We start from the raw sequence: 16,106 nt of genomic DNA on the forward strand, positions 1-16,106 counted from the left end.
CTCACTGGCAATAAATATGTGGAAGAGAATCTGTCTTGCATATGAAGGGAAAGTTGCCTAAGAAGAGAAACAGGTTGGGGGGGGGAGTTCTTAGGGGTGTCATGGGAACATGGACCACTAATGGATCCCAGAGAAAAATTGGGGTCCCAAGACTCATTCATTCATCATGCTCAGGTAGGTGGCCCAGGGAGGGAAGACAGCCCCCACCCAACTGCCTCAGCCCCTGAATCCAAGTGCCAGCAGAACAAGCTGTCACTCTGGCTCAAACAGGGCCCTGACATCCCCCCACCCTTATTTCCCATGCATAAAAGCAGTGGGTTTTGTTGTAAGATTATATTTCCTCTCTCAGAGTTCTGTATGACCACCTGGGATATGGCACAAGGCTGCTGAGGAGGACCTAATGGACATTGGTTATAGGGAGAAAGACATTCACTGTAGGAAAGCCTGGAAAATACAGGATTTATTAACTGCCTACTATGTGCCCTGCCCTGCTGGCCACCATCCCCAGAGGGACACATGAATCACGGTAATGAATTAGAACCTCATTAAATTAGACAAGTAGGGGGTCTGGCCTATCTGCATTAATGAAGATCTGATTTATTAACTATCTTTAAAGAAATGCAGTTTTATTACTTTCAAGTATAAGCATTGATTCATATCAAGTGCCAACAAGCATTGCCAAGTGGAGGTCCTGATGGCCCTGCCTTAACGAAAAGATAAGATTAATTTGTAATTAACGGCATCCATTTGCATGGAAACAATTAATGGGCTAAAGCCCTCATAAAAACAGTGCAATCTATTAACTAGATTAATAATGCCCCCCTCACAATCTAGGATAACTTATTAGTTTTTTCCAGAAAAGGCAAAGGTCAGATCTCCAGGAACTTCAGTGCTATGCTGAGCCCAGAGAAAATTACAAAGATGCCTAAGCTTGTTTGTGGGGTCCCCAGTTCCCTTATGTCTCTTTCCTTCTTGGTTTCTTTCAGCAGGCATTTATTGAGGGCAATTGAAAGAAATTTAAAGAGAGAAGTATGTATAAGATGGCCCTTGACCACAAGGGGTTTCCAGGCTGGCTGAAAAGACAAGACACATACATATTAAAGCATTGGGAAGAGATCCAAGTGCAGTATCAAGGTCATGCATAAGTAGTAAATGCCAAGCATGGCTGAAACTTTAGCTACCCTGGTCACTGTGGGAAATCCTTAACAAGTAAATGGTAATACCTGTACATAAGAAATCCACTGAAGGAGGCACTACAACCTTATTTCACATGACACAGAAGAAAACACTTCAGCAATGGTGCTCTAAACCTAGCCTACATGATAATGTGAGTGGTAGCTGGTCTTCAAAAGTGGTCTCAGGGCCAGTGTTGTGGTATAGCGGGTACAGCCTCAGCCTGCACTGCCAGCATCCCATATGGGCACCAGTACGAGTCCTGGCTGCTCCACTTCTGATCCAGCTTTCTACTATGGCCTGATAAAGCAGTAGAGGATGGCCCAAGTCCTTGGGCCCCTGCACCCATATAGAAGACCCAGAAGAAGCTCCTGGCTCCCATCTTCAGATCGGCACAGCTCTGGCCATTGCAGACAATTGGGGAGTGACCCAGTGGATGGAAGACCTCTCTCTCTCTCTCTCTCTCTCTCTCTCTCTGTTTCTCCTTCTTTCTCTGTGTAACTCTGACCTTCAAATAAATAAATCTTTAAAAAAAAAAATTGGTCTCACAGTGGACCATACTCCCCGGTGTTCACACTGCTATGCAGACACCTGCTCTTGAATCACGACTTGCCTTTGGCCAAGAAGAGTACTGCAGAAAGCGTGCTATGTGATTTATGGAGCTACATCACAAGAAGCCTTACAGTATCTCCCGATGTCTCTTGGAATACTCGCTCTGGGTTCAGTGGGCTGCTAAAGTCCAACTACCCTAAGACTGACATGCTGTAACAAAGCCCAAGCTAGCCATGTGGAAAATCTGTTAGAAAAAGATAGAGAAAGAGAGAGAGAGGAAGTCTGAACAGTCCCCAAGTGTCCCAGCCAGTCCCAGCACCATATCAGACTCAAAGAGAAAAGATGTCATCCTAAACATACTTAATCTCAGTTGAGCTTTCCACTGATGGCAACACCAGCCACCACGTGATTAACACCCAAGAAAGGAGCCCAACCTAGAAACACCCAGCAGAGCCCAGCCAACCCACAGAACCATTATTTCTTACAGTTCTGTGTAATCATCAAAACTAGAGGGCAAGGTTTGAATGGGAGCAGTCTAACGCCAGAGTTAAAGCCTTATCCACCATGTACACCAGCAGTATGATGGACCACCCTGTGATGAGTTCCTGCATCTTCCTACCTCATCCACCCTTCTTCCTTCAGTTGGAGAACCCTAAAAGGCCTGCTCCTTCATTCTGATGCCTGTCCTCTGAACATGATATTCTGTTTGTACACATGTCTCAGTGTAGCTGTAACCTTGGCCAGCTTTCATGAATCAGCATGACACAGGCTTTAAAACACTGAGCAGAGGGAGCAGAGGGCAAGCTGTGCCAGTCCCTACGATACATTTTCATGCTCTGTTTGTGGCTGTCGTGGTGAGGCACTGTCCTGAATATCCTATTCGCACTTCTGTCTCGCTGGTGTGAGTTCTGATCCCTGGTCTCTAATTTTAAGCCCATTCTCTCCTGCCCCCGGTGTCCTGCTGCCCTCTGGAACCACAGGGTTCAGGCTGTTGAGCTCTGAAGCTACCTAACTTTTCTTAAGATCTAGGCAGGTATCACTCTAAACTCAAATGAATTGTCCAAATTCTAACAGATCTCCGTACCTTTGTTCTACACTGGGCAACCTCCCAACAAGTTTTTGCCTGAGTAAAGCTTTGTCTTATGGCCTATTCTGAGTTTAGGTTCTGTTGGCCCCAATAGTGCCAACCAAAGAAGCTGAGACCCATGCACACTAAGTTGAACAAATGATGACTGCTACTCAAAGCATTACACTGCTATAGTTGGCCACCAGGGAATTCACATGTCATCTGAGTCATATGTTCTCAATTAAACGGAGCTCAGTTGTAAAATTCCTGACATCCTTACATTATAGACTAAATAGTTTGATAAGCCACTTTTCAAAATTTCCAAGCTTCATACAGGCTTGAAGTTAACTTCCACTATATATGGAGCTACTTCAAAATTTGGTGAAAGGGGCCAGAACTGTGACCTAGTGGGTAAAGCCACACTTGTGGTGCTGGCATCCCAAATGTGCACTGTTTTGAGTGCCATCTGCTCTACTTCCCATCCATCCCCCTGCTAAAGTGCTTGGGAAAACAGTGGAAGATGGCCCAAGTGCTTGGGCACCTGTATCCACATGGGAGACCAGATGAAGCTCCTGGCTTCAGATCAGCCCAGGCCCAGAATTCTGGCCATCTGGGGAGTGAACTAGTGGATGGAAGATATCTCTCTCTCTCTCTCTCTCTCTCTCTCTCTCTCTCTGTAACTCTGCCTCTCAAGTAAATAGAAAATCTTTTTAAAAAAATGGTAAAAGATGGAATTAAACCTTTTTAGATCCATGCATGCAAGGGATCTTCAAAAAGTTCACAGAAAATACTTTTTATGAAAAAAATTATTCAGTTTTCAAAAAAATGTTTTGCACCAAAATTAAAATATTTTTTATTTCATTTTCCATATGTGCATGTGTGTGTGTGTGTGTGTCCCTGGCTGGACTCCTCTCTAGTTGTCTCCCTTGTGAGAGTTATTTGAGCTCCTTTCCATAACTTGGAACAAAATTGCAAGTTCAATGGGAGGATGAAGCTGTAACAAAAGGAAAAAACCTTCCTCCCTCTTTCCCTCAGTTGTCCATAATGCTCAGCCTTAAGGACTCTGGGAAAAAAAGCTCTAGATAAGAATCTTCTTGGCCAGTGCCTCGGCTCACTTGGCTAATCCTCCTCCTACGACGCCAGCACCCGGGGTTCTAGTCCCAGTTGGGGTGCCGGATTCTGTCCCGGTTGCTCTTCTTCCAGTCCAGCTCTCTGCTGTGGCCGGGGAGTGCAGTGGAGGATGGCCCAAGTGCTTGGCCCCTGCACCCACATGGGAGACCAGGAGGAAGCACCTGGCTCCTGGCTTTGGATCGGTGCAGCGCACCAGCCATAGTGCGTCCGCTGTAGCGGCCATTTGGAGGGTGAACCAATGGAAAGGAAGACCTTTCTCTCTGTCTCTCTCTCTCACTAACTCTGCCTGTCAAAAAAAAAGAATCTCTTCCAGAGACACCACAGGAGACACAAGTACACATCAAGGATGGAAGAAGCCCCCACTAGGGGTCAACAGCCCCAACCTGGAGACGAAGCCAAAAGAGTTGATTTGGACTCTGATTCCCTGACCCTGTGCATTCCAATAGATTTCCTAACTTTGAAGGCTAGGTCCCTCCCTTGTAAAATGAGACCATTGTGTCCTATGGCATAAAATTAAATGAGAAAATATTTTCAAAGTTGTTATACATAATACTCAGTAAATGACATCTATTAGCATAGTGGTATCTATATTAATTTTCACAGTTTTGAATCAGTTTATAAGTTTTCAATATTTAGCCTCAAATTCTATCTCCAAACCTAATTTGTATAAATAGAATAAGAAGCTTTCCAAAATCAGATTTTATTAAAACTTCACAAAAACCACAACTATAAATGAGATATGGAGAGGTACAATAATTTGTGTTATCATACTAATTTCATGTTAAGAATCTGAGGTTTAGAAAGAGGAGTCTAGCATTGTGGCACAGAGAGTTAAGCTGCTACTTGTGACCCAGAATCCTATATGGGAGTGCTGGATTAAGTCCCAGATTCTCCACTTGCATTACAGCTCCTTGCTAGTGTGCCTGGGAAGGCAGTAGAAAATGGCCCAAGTACTTGGGTCCCTGCCACCCATGTGGGAGACCTGGATAGACTTCTGGTCTCCTGTAATCAAACTGAACCAGAAGCCATTGTGGCCACTTAGGTGGTGAATCAGTGGATAAAAGATTCATTCCCTATCCATCTATCTCTATCTCTATTCCTATCACTATCTCTATCTATTTGTCTCTCTATCTCTATCTTTATCTCTCTCTGTCACTCTGCTGCCAAATAACTAAGTCTTTAAAAAGAAAAATAAAAAAAAGAGCAGTGATTTGGCTGAGGTGGTCCAGCCTCCTGAAGAAGAGAAGACCAGATCTGAATCCTATCTTTGAATTTTAAATTGAATTCCAAGCCCATTCAATGCCCATTCCAAGCCCATTAGCAAGGCCCTGACATTGCTAATATGATGATGCATCTGTCCATAAACAGGTACTTGTTTGAGTATCCACTTTTTATCCAGCACAGAAAGAAATAAGAAATAAGAATTAAAAAATAAAATGCCCAGGCTTCTGAAGAAATCAGAATCTGGCAAGATCTGAAATATAAGCATTATAATTAATTTTAAATGAATACAGAAAACATACTGGAGTGTGTGCCAAATTTAAGAAGGCCTACAGGGGTGGTGTTTGCCGCAGCAGTTTAAAACACCACTTGGGATGCCTACATCCCATAACAGCCTGGTTTGAGTTCTGGCTCCACATCAGATTTAGCTTCATTTTAATGTGCACCCTGGGAAGAAGCAGATGATGGCTCGTGTATTTGGGTCCCTGTTACTCACACGAGAGATCTGAACAGAATTTCTGGCTCCTGGCTTCAGCTTGGTATTTTCAGAGTGAACCAGTAGATGAAAGATATGTCTCTCTTTCCTTTTTTCTCTCTCTCCTCTCCTCTCCTCTCCTCTCCTCTCCTCTCCTCTCCTCTCCTCTCCCCCCTTTCAAATAAAATAAAAACTAGACATTCCAAAACAAGAGGACAAGATAACACATGGGATGTAGATGTGGGGAGCATAGCTCCGAGTTCCTCAGGAAAAGACAGAACACTCATACCAGAAGGGCTTCTTTCAGAGGGCAAAGGTGAGTGTGGAAACCCAGGATGGCAGCGGCAGAGCTGTGAGCAGCCTCGGGCTGAAGGGAGGAGGAGGAGGAGGAGATGGCATTGATACTGAATGGGAGAGATCTTTGTGTAGAGTAGGCCACAGAGAGGGACTGGAACCTTACCATGCAGAGGTGACCCCACAGAAGGAAAGGAAGGAGGGGCAATACCTTCATCCCCCTTAAGTTCCTCCTTATTGGCCCAACTAGCCAGAAGCCAGAGGACTCTCACACCTGTTGGTGTAATCCATGCATGGCATCCCACAAGGCAGAGCACAGGTGGGGAATGGATCTGGAGGGTTGATAAGCGATATGAAGCCTGGGGATCTCTAAATTGTGGGGATGGGGTCTCTAAATGTGAGTGGAATGAGTTCATAGGGCAAGGAGAGCCTCCCATGCAGGAGCCGGTGTCTGAAGGCAAGATAAAAATGTGAGTGAGAACTGTGGTAAATGGTGGGTGGTGAAAAGCCTGCTTAGCTAGGCTGAATGGGCTTGATAGGGGAAGAGTGGGATTTGGGTTTGGACCAAACATTTCTCTTGAATCTCTCTTAGATCATCAGCAGAGTGCCTGGCACATGGGATCTCAGTGAATAATAACTTTTGAAAAAATATGTCAAGCCAACTGTTAAATACGTGGGTGTGAGAACCCAGAATCCCACAAGAGGAAGCCCTCCTTACACCCTGCATGGAGTCCCTGTAGGTGGATAGGGAGAGTGTGCTTGGTGTCTTTCCAACATTTTCATATTTCTGGTCTTTATTTTTGAAATCACCATCCCACTCTGCAGATAGAATCTAATGAGCCACAGAGGAGCCACATTTCCTTCCAAAGAAGTCCAATTCCAAACTTTTTCCCTAAGCTTTTTTTAAAAGGATTTACTTATTTTGAAAGTTAGAGTTACAAAGAGAGAGGAAAAGCCATTAGCAGGGATCAGGTGGGACAGAAACCAGTGCCGTATGGGATACCAGTGTTACAGGTGGTTGTTTCACCTGCTATGCCACAATGCCTGACCCTTTTTATTTTTCTCCATGCTTTCATCTTGAGCACTAACCCAAGACACTTACATTACAACTACTGGGGAGAGTAGAGAAGTTGTCAATGGATAATGGTGGAGGTTGTATCAGGACAGAAAAGCAGAAGAAGGAACTGAGCAAAGAAGCAATTCAGCTGCTCCACAGCTGAGGATGGAGGAGCTAACAGGCCTCTTGCCCCACCTCACATCCCAGGGCTTCCACTTGCAAACCCCAAATCAACACACAGTAAGTGTAGATGCCCTCTACAAGCAATGTGACAACATGGGAAATCCTATCTCATTCTTGCTTCAGTCGCCATGGGCTCTTAAGCTGATATGTCCCCTAAATATTCATAGAATGAGCAGAGTGGAGGGGAGGAGGGGAGAGGGAATTCTCAGATGTTTACCCTCAATAAACCCATCTGCAAGGATGTCTTTACTAGCCATCTATGTCTCTCCAGAACAGCAAAAGGTGCTGTTGATAGACAGGAAAGGAAAACGTAGTCCAGCTGTGTCAAAAGTCATTCACAAGTAGAACCATGAAAGAGCAGGCTGAAAACACAGATTAGTCATAAATGTAGAAATCAGTGCATGGGAAGCAAAGGGCAGGGAATTGCTTGATCTAAGTTGTTCAAAGGATAGGTTACATTTCAGTGGGATGAGTAATAGAAGAAGGTTTCCCAGGTGAAGGGAACAGCTTAGACAAAGGCAAGGAGGTCAGAATAAATAAGGCATCTGCTCAGAACATTGGGAACACAACCTTGCCAACACAGTCTTGCACACTGCAAATATTCACACACACACACACACACACACACACATTCCAGTGCTGTCTAAGGCTCAGGGGAGTTGGGAGATTAGAAAGAGTCTCTACTCCACAGCTTCCAGGTTATTACTGGGTTCTGAGAATCTGAGACTGGTGAGAAACCAACCAGATCTCTCATCCTCAACCAATATTCCTTCCACAGAACCCTGGAATTGCTGGTAGGGCAGCTTCTACCTTAACATCTCCAAATAAAGCATGATATGTGCCCTTTTTATCCTCTCTTGGACAATTTTAATTGAAAGTTTATAGTAACTGAAACAATTCCTACAAAATGTTTTGCAATCACAATCATCCTGATTGTGAATATGTCTCTCAGTTTCCCCATGCCTGCTGTTTTAGTAGTCTGTATTCTGCTGCTATAACAGAATGTCCCCTACCCCTGAGACTGGGCAATTTCAGATGAATGGAGTTTAGTTAGCTTCCAGTTCAGCAAGGCTCAAGCATCTGGCAGCTTCTGGTAAGGGCCTCATTCTGCATCAGAGCGGCAGAAAAGTAGAAAGGCAGGTGAGCCTGTGTGGAAGAGGCCAAGTACAAGAGGCTGTGTTGCTTTATAACATCCCACTCTGCAGTAACATGGTCAGTGACATAATTACCTCTTTAAGTTCCCATTACCTCTCAGCACTGTTACATTGGGGCGAGATAACATCATGAGTTTGGAAGATGACAAATCCTATTGAAAACCATGGCACCTCCTGTTTCCTGTGGATCATTCCCAGGACTCCACAGGACTCTGAAAGGCTGCTGGGGCCACTGCCCACCTGGGATGCTCTACACAAACAGCCTTGCACTTTCTCTACACAAAGGCTTCTGGTGAGGCCACTGTGTTCCCAGAACCCTGGGCCTCTCTGCTTTGGCCCATAGGAAAGCCTAACTAAGACTCCAGTGTGACAGCATCACATACTTTGCTGGGAATGAAATGGCAAGAACTGCCTGAGAAATGTCAAGTAGAATATCATGACAGTCCCACCCACAGCCTCTCCTTCTTTCCCTGTTGACACAACCCTTTGAAAGCTGTGGGAAATAGGAAATTGCTTGCTTTATTTTAATCAAGGACACTCTTTAAGATGCTTAAGTATAACATTATTTTTAAATGGGTAGTTTTATATAAAGGGAAGGAGAAAAAGTATAGCAGGAATGTACAGTATATCAGATTGAATTAGTTTTTCATGCCACAACATACAAACAAATCTGTTTAATTAGAACACCTTGTTTTTTATAGCATTCTGAACAATGTTTCAATGATGAAAAGAAAACAAGACAGTAGCAGCAGGGAAGGAATTCTAAAATTTCCCAAGGAATCCCCCCCCCAGAGATCTTTTCTTCTCCTCCTGATAACCCCAGCTCCTGGAGTGTTCCTATGTATGCCCCCAAGTGCTCTCAGTGCCCCCCTCCACCACTCACTCCCCTCCCTCAGCTGCCTTCAAAATAACAGCCTTTGTTTGCAGAGATTTTGCAGTTTTTACTATTTTACACACACGGGGGGAGAAGATGTGGTTTCTGATATAATGAAACTTGGAACTCCCAAAAAGCATGAGGAGCAGAAAGCTCCCAAAGCTCCCAAGTCTCCAACAGGAGCTAGCAGACAAGAATGGGAGTCACACAGCTGGTTCTCCATCTGGCCCTCAGGATGGGCTGCTGCCCTCATACTAAACCTCTATCCCTCCATGAGACACCCCCATTTTATGTAGAAGAGAACTTGGCTGAAGTCCCAACAGCTGCCATGCTAGCAATTTTGACCTGTAGTCTGGACTTCTGTGGTACTATGCATAACTGCCTGTACACAGAGGCTGCACCAAGGGACCTGAGCAGGATTTATAGAAGCAGCTGGCTGCCCTCACCCCATTCAGAATCCAGAGGACACCCACAGAGTGAACACTCCCAGTTCCTTACATACACCTATGCTTCTCCCCTCACCACCACCATGGAACTCACACCTGCAGGGGTGTGTTTGTATTTTTGGTTTCTGGTTGGTTTCCTAACAAGCAGAAGATTTTAGCTTTTAATCCATCTGTTGGGTGCAAAGCATAATATATTCTGGGAGTGGATTAGGGGACTAAATTTGGGAAATGTGTTGTCAAAATGTGGTTTTGCAATGCAAGCTTATTGATGAGGGTGTCATTTGGAGTCTGAAGGCCTTTTTGGAGTTGCCGTGTGGGGAGGATTGAAGACTAGGAGAGCAACAGGTGTGCAGAGCTCACTCTCTACCGAATGGTGGCAATAGAAGCATTTATTTGGGGGGTACCCTAATCACTCTTTTGGGGATTCTCCACTTCTTCTCACTTCTCTCTCACACAGCAGTGCCATACACATTTAAGGATTTCTCCCCTTCATGGTAGCATCCTCAGTATACTGATTTTTATCTAGTAATACTCAGGAGTGGTATCTAATAATGAAACATAACTCCCCAATGTCTTTCTTGGGTATGTGCATTTTGGCAATGATTAAGGTCTTATGTTCTTATGGTGGTAGAAATGTGAGCATCCACCAACACTTAGGGTGTTGGAAGAGAGAGATGGAGAGAGCAAGAGACCTATCTCAGAGACCCAAAAACCAGCACTGATGGAGCCTTCGCTCATGTGACATCTGGGGTCAACTTGGCCATTAGGACACAGATTCTCTTTTGTACATGGAAGCCACCAAAAATGGCTGAGGTTTGCCTTGTTCTTGACACTACTGCCTGTACTCCTCTCCTGAGACTCAGACCCAGATAAGCAATGGGAAAAGTAGCCCAGGACTGAGGAGTCAGCTATAGATTCCTAACAGGCAGCAGCTGTAGGATTGCAGAGTATCAGGGCAGGTGAGACTAATGATGAAGAGATGGAGGCATGATAAGCAGCAGACCCTTCCACTTATCCTCCCAGGTAGAACTGAAGCATCCTAGAAAACTAACAAGGACCTTAGAGGCAACCTACAGCAGTGCAGAGGCCCATCCACAGCATCTCTGACTAGTCACTACCAGTCTCCAGGAGCACATGTGCAGAACAGGAGATCTCCCTAACTCTCAAAGAGGCAGACCACCCTGCTGCAGGTGTGGACTCACTGGGCAGAGGAGAGAAGACTGACCCCAAGTGATCGATATATCACCAAGATCAGATGCCAGGATCCACATTATGTCTTGGGTACAGAAGATTGAGATGAAATCTCCCTATTAAACCTACTCTGACCTTCCTCCAGCTGCCTTAAAGATGGGGCTGAATCCACTTCCTCTCTGTAGGCTTTGCTCCCAGACAAGCCCATCACACCCCATGTGTGAATGGCCAAGTATGGACCCATCTGCTGCCCTGCCCCAGGCAAGGACTTAGTGCTCTGGAGCATAAAAGAAGATAGCCCATGGCTTCAGAAATCTCACAGCCCACATGACACCGGGGCAGGAACTGCACCCACACAGAAACCAGCTCCAGACAGAGGGAAGGAAGAGCAAGGATTAAGGGTATGATTTGTATGCCAGTTCAATAAAGAGAAAAGGGTAAGGTTTTTCAGAGGGAAACCACAGACACTGGAGGTCCCACTCTCCTTGAATCACTCTCAGACCTTGCCTCTTAACAAGACAGTCCTCATCAGATCCATTTGTCACTAAAATCCTCAAAGTTGTCCACCAGGCTTACCCCCTTCTCGCAGGTCGGTCCCAGTTTGTCTCAAGGGGAACTTTGTGTTTTCAAAGAGTTTCTGCCTCGTCTCACAGATGAAGATCAGGGATTCTCTTTCCTCACAGTCCTATCTAGGAAACAAAACAAAGCATGGGAAATGGTTCAGGGTTCCATATTTTAAAAATAAAAATGCTTTTAGTACTTCCATGCCCTGAGTGGAGAAGCAATAGCAACAATAGAGGAAACACCAAGGCTAATGATGGGACTGAGACTACCGATGGGGCTTGATGCAATCATTTGAGAGGAGAGAGTCATAATCTCCTAATGAATGTCCCTGCTGTGGTAAGGAATACAGGGATTAAAAGCCGGAAAAGCTTGGCCTGTTCCTCTCGTGGTTTCCATATTACCATCCTTTCTCCTGTTCTCTTCTGCATGATCAGTTTTACATTCTTACTGCATTATTGACATCAGTACATAAACATGCCAGTATGTCAGCCATCAATAAAACTCTCCCGAGGCCTGAGCTGTGCTATAGTAGATCAAGCTTCCTCTTGCAGTGCTGGCATCCCCTATGGGCACCAGTGCAAGTCCTGGCTGCTCCACTTCTGATCCAGCTCCTCGCCAATGGCCTGGAAAGCAGTGGAGGATGGTCCAAGTGCTTGGGCCCCTGCACCCACATGGGAGACCTGGAAGAAACTCCTGGCTCCTGGCTTCAGTCTTGCCCAGCCCCAGTCATTGTAGCCATTTGGAGAGTGAACCAGTGGATAGAGGACCCCATTCTCTGTCTCTCCCTCTCTCTGTCTATAACTCTGCTTCTCAAATAAATGAATAAATCTAAATTAAAATCTAATTAAAATTTTAAAATTACTTCTCTCATTCTATTATTATTATTATTATTTTGTTCCTCTTTGCAAGGACCTCCTCCGAGGGTTACCTACACTATCTCAAGTTCCTTTCCTCCCTCCCTTTCTTTTTTTTAAAGATTTATTTATTTATTTATTTGACAGCTAGAGTTATAGACAGTGAGAGGGAGAGTCAGAGAGAAAGGTCTTCCATTCGTTGGTTCACTCCCCAAATGGCCACAATGGCTGGAGCTGCACCAATCCAAAACCAGGAGCCAGGTGCTTCTTCCAGGTCTCCCATGTGGGTGCAGGGGCCCAAAGACTTGGGCCATCTTCTACTGCTTTCCCAGGCCATAGCAGAGAGCTGGCTCGAAAGAGGAGCAGCCAAGACTAGAAGCGGTGCCTGTATGGGATGCCGGCACCACAGGCAGAGGATTAACCTACTGCACCATGGCGCTGGCCCCCTCCCTCCCTTTCTTAAACCCACTACAGTCCACCTATCACCCACACCTCTTAGCCAGGACTAGTCTCACTATGGTGCCTAGTGAATTCCACATTGGCATATCCACCTGCTAATCCCAAGCCTCTTTATGTGATCTGTCAGCACTCTTTGGCCACATGGCCTCCCTGCCAGGATTCCACAGTCTTAACATGTATGTCCAGTGTTCTGGGGTCCTCCTGGTTCCTTTACTGTATTAACATTCACTCCTGTGCTGATAGGACCAGCATCATATACTTCAAATACTGCCATGGCTCAGAAGGTGAAGATTGTGCTTGCCTGCCTGCTGTGTCAACATCCCATATGAGCACTGGTCCAAGTCCCAGCTGCTCCACTTCCAATCCAGCTCCCTGCTAATGTGCCTTGGAAACAGGAGAAGATGGCTCAAGTGCTTGGTGCCCTGCACCTACATGGGAGACCTGGAAGAGGCTCCTACCTCCTGGCTTCTGCCTGGCCCAGCCCCGGCCATTGTGGCTATTTCGGGAGTTGAGGAGTGAGCAGCAAATAGAAGCTCACTCTCTCTCCTCCTCCTCCTCCTCCTCCTCCTCCTCCTCTTCTTCTCTTTCTGTATCTCTACCTTTCAAATAAATAAATAAGTCTTTAAAAAAAAGTTCTCTCAAACCCAGCACATTCAAAACTGAACACCTAGATTTTCCCACCGCATTGCTACTATAGCCACAAACTTCCCTATCTCAGTCCATCATGCCAGAAACCTTAGAGTCCTCCACACTTAACTTTCTCTGTCACACCCCATATGACATCTTCCAATAGATTCCATTGGCCCTGCCTTCAAAACATTTAGAAACCCAAGATGCTGACACCTTCACTGTCACCTCTTTCCTGGCTGACTCTCACAGCTTCCCTTGCCTCCTTGGAGGTATTCTTAACAATGGGACCACAGAGATGCTTTGAAAGGTAAGTTTCTTACCATTTATTGTAAGAATCACATCATGTGTCTGTTAGAAATTTTTCACTGACTCCCCATTCCGCTAAGAGTTAACTGAAGTCCCCAAAATAACCTATAAGTCCCTGCCTTCCCATAACATCTCCAACCTCATCTCCCATTACTCTGCCCCTCAGGCTTTACCTCTCCTCTCACAACCCTCATCACTGCTCCTCAAACACACTACACCCCTACCTCATCATCTTTGTTCTAAAGTCCCTCTCACTACAGAGTTCTTCCCACAGTGTCTGCGTAGCTTCCCCATCACCTCCCTGCAAGTGTCTGCTCTCACTTTCTCAAGGAAACTCACTGCCTATCCTATCTAATCTGAAGACTGCCTGCCCCAGAGCCACTATACCTATACCCAGCGCCCTGCTTTCCTCTGCAGTCCTTCAAGGCGTACATCATCACACTATTATTTACCTATTTTTTTCTTTTTCTGTATATCTTGCCTTGCTGAAATGTCAATGTCACGTGGACAAAAACTTTTACTTAATTCTCAGCTACATTCCAAGAACACTGAACAGTCTCTGGCACACAGGTGCTCAACAGATGTCTGCTAAATAAATAAACTTCCGTTTCACCACCCAAAGATAGGCTGCTTTACTCAATTCTCCAGGATAAAACCTCTGTGCATCTTGTTCTTTTGGGTAACAAGTGCCTGCTTTTCTGACAATAATACTTATAACTGCAGCTACAGAACTAGATTTATATATTGCTTCCTACCATACACATGTGCAGTGCTCACAGCGTACCTGATACTTTGATAAACTCTCAATAATATCTGTCTTTTTCAATTTTTTAATAGTTCAGTGGATGATATGTTAAAATCTATTCCTGGATTCAGCGTTCACTCCACACCACCTACAGCATCCACACCAGTAAGACACTTCTGTAGGTGAGATGCTTGTATGGCTGGGTATTTTGTTCTGTCCAATGCTATATGAGTAGAATTGAAAGCACCAGTTCCAAATCTTGGCCTTAAAATGCCTTGCATGTTTCTTTTTACTTTCTTGTACATATTTTCTTTTCTTACTAGTTTTATTTACTTATTTGAGAAGCAGAGATACATAGAAACAGATAGAGAGAGAGAGAGAGATGACAGAGAGAAAGAAAGAGAGCTTCTACCTGCTAGTTCACCCCTCAAGCACTCACAATAGTCATGGCTTTGTCATGCAAAAGCTGGGAGCCAGGAACAATTCAGGTTGTTCATGTGGGTAGCAGGAATCCAATTACTTGAGTCATCACCTGCAGCTTCCCAGGGTCTGCATTAACAGAAAACTGGAGTCAGAAGCCAGAGCCAGGTATCAAACAGCGAGGCCAAACACCCACCCTTCCTTCTTGCACTTCTGCTATTCTCACAAGAAGAATATAATCATACTGACCAACTTGTTCTGGTGAAAGATGGGAGGCACGTGGAACAGCTCCACCTCAGCAAAACCTAGCCTAGATCAGACAACCCTGTAAGCAGGTGACCAATTACCCTGTGAACAATAAAAACAATGCTTGTTTTAAGCCACTAAGCTTTGATATGGTTTGTTAAATAGCAATAGTTAAGTGATAGAGGTATTTTCATGGCTCCCATTTTAAAGACGAGAAAAATGAGGCTGAGTAGTCCACCCAAGATCTGATGTCCAATGAGCTGTGAAGCCAGGGTGCAATGCTAACCATCTAATTCTAGAGTCTACCTTTGTGCTAACCACTAGGAAACACCATCAACCTTCTTCTTGTCTTCCTTGCTCTTCTGCATCATGCTTGGATGCATTCTGAATTCCTCTCCAACTGTACTTATTCTCACTCATTTATTCATTCATCTTTTCAAAAAATAAAAAGTTGAATACTACATGGTGCTAGAAACTTGAAAGTTTTTGAAAATATTGGGTTAGAATTTGAGCTCCATAAATATAAACGTAGCATGGGAGGAGAAAACACAGAGAGTGTAGCTGGAGAGAGATGCCTCCAGATGAAGCTGCGAATGATCACAAGGAAGGTATGAAGAAGATAGTGCTGGTGACAAGTGTTGTAAAGTTTCCAGGAAAGTAGCCCCTGGTGTGGACCAGAGTCTGGCTTTAGGGCAAGGTGCTTGTGATGATAAGGAAGTTGCTACCCTGTGCACTGTTGGAGCACCAGTCTCTCTCCTTACAGATATTCCTTAACCCCCATGACCCTTCACTTCTCTCTCCACTCCAAGTAGGAAAAGAAAACCTAATATTATTAGTTACTGCCACTCACTGTTAAAAATAGACGAGCCATTTTCAGGCTTCATCAAAACAATACCATGATGAGTCACTTATTTTTCAAGATTGTGAATACCCAGAAAATGTAAAAACATTCCCAAGACAGTGCAGCAGTTCTCATTCCAAGCACACGTGATTCTTTAGAAGACTTAGTGTCTTGGCTGGTGCCATATGGATAACAAGTGGCATAATAAGAATGAGAAAAGGAGA

At 44.8% G+C, this 16,106-nt stretch overlaps 1 long non-coding RNA gene across 2 annotated transcripts in view; it reads right to left on the bottom strand.

Moving 5' to 3' along the window:
• LOC103349325 (uncharacterized) overlaps positions 1 to 16,106 on the bottom strand; it is a 174,318-nt gene that overhangs the window by 35,497 nt on the left and 122,715 nt on the right. For both annotated transcript variants that reach the window (XR_007921486.2, XR_007921485.2), the window contains one exon: positions 11,394 to 11,506. This is a non-coding gene — a long non-coding RNA (uncharacterized lncRNA). The remainder of the gene's footprint in view (positions 1 to 11,393; positions 11,507 to 16,106) is intronic.

Source organism: Oryctolagus cuniculus, chromosome 10 (genome assembly GCF_964237555.1).
Source record: "Oryctolagus cuniculus chromosome 10, mOryCun1.1, whole genome shotgun sequence".
In the NCBI taxonomy this organism is placed as follows: Eukaryota; Metazoa; Chordata; class Mammalia; order Lagomorpha; family Leporidae; genus Oryctolagus; species Oryctolagus cuniculus.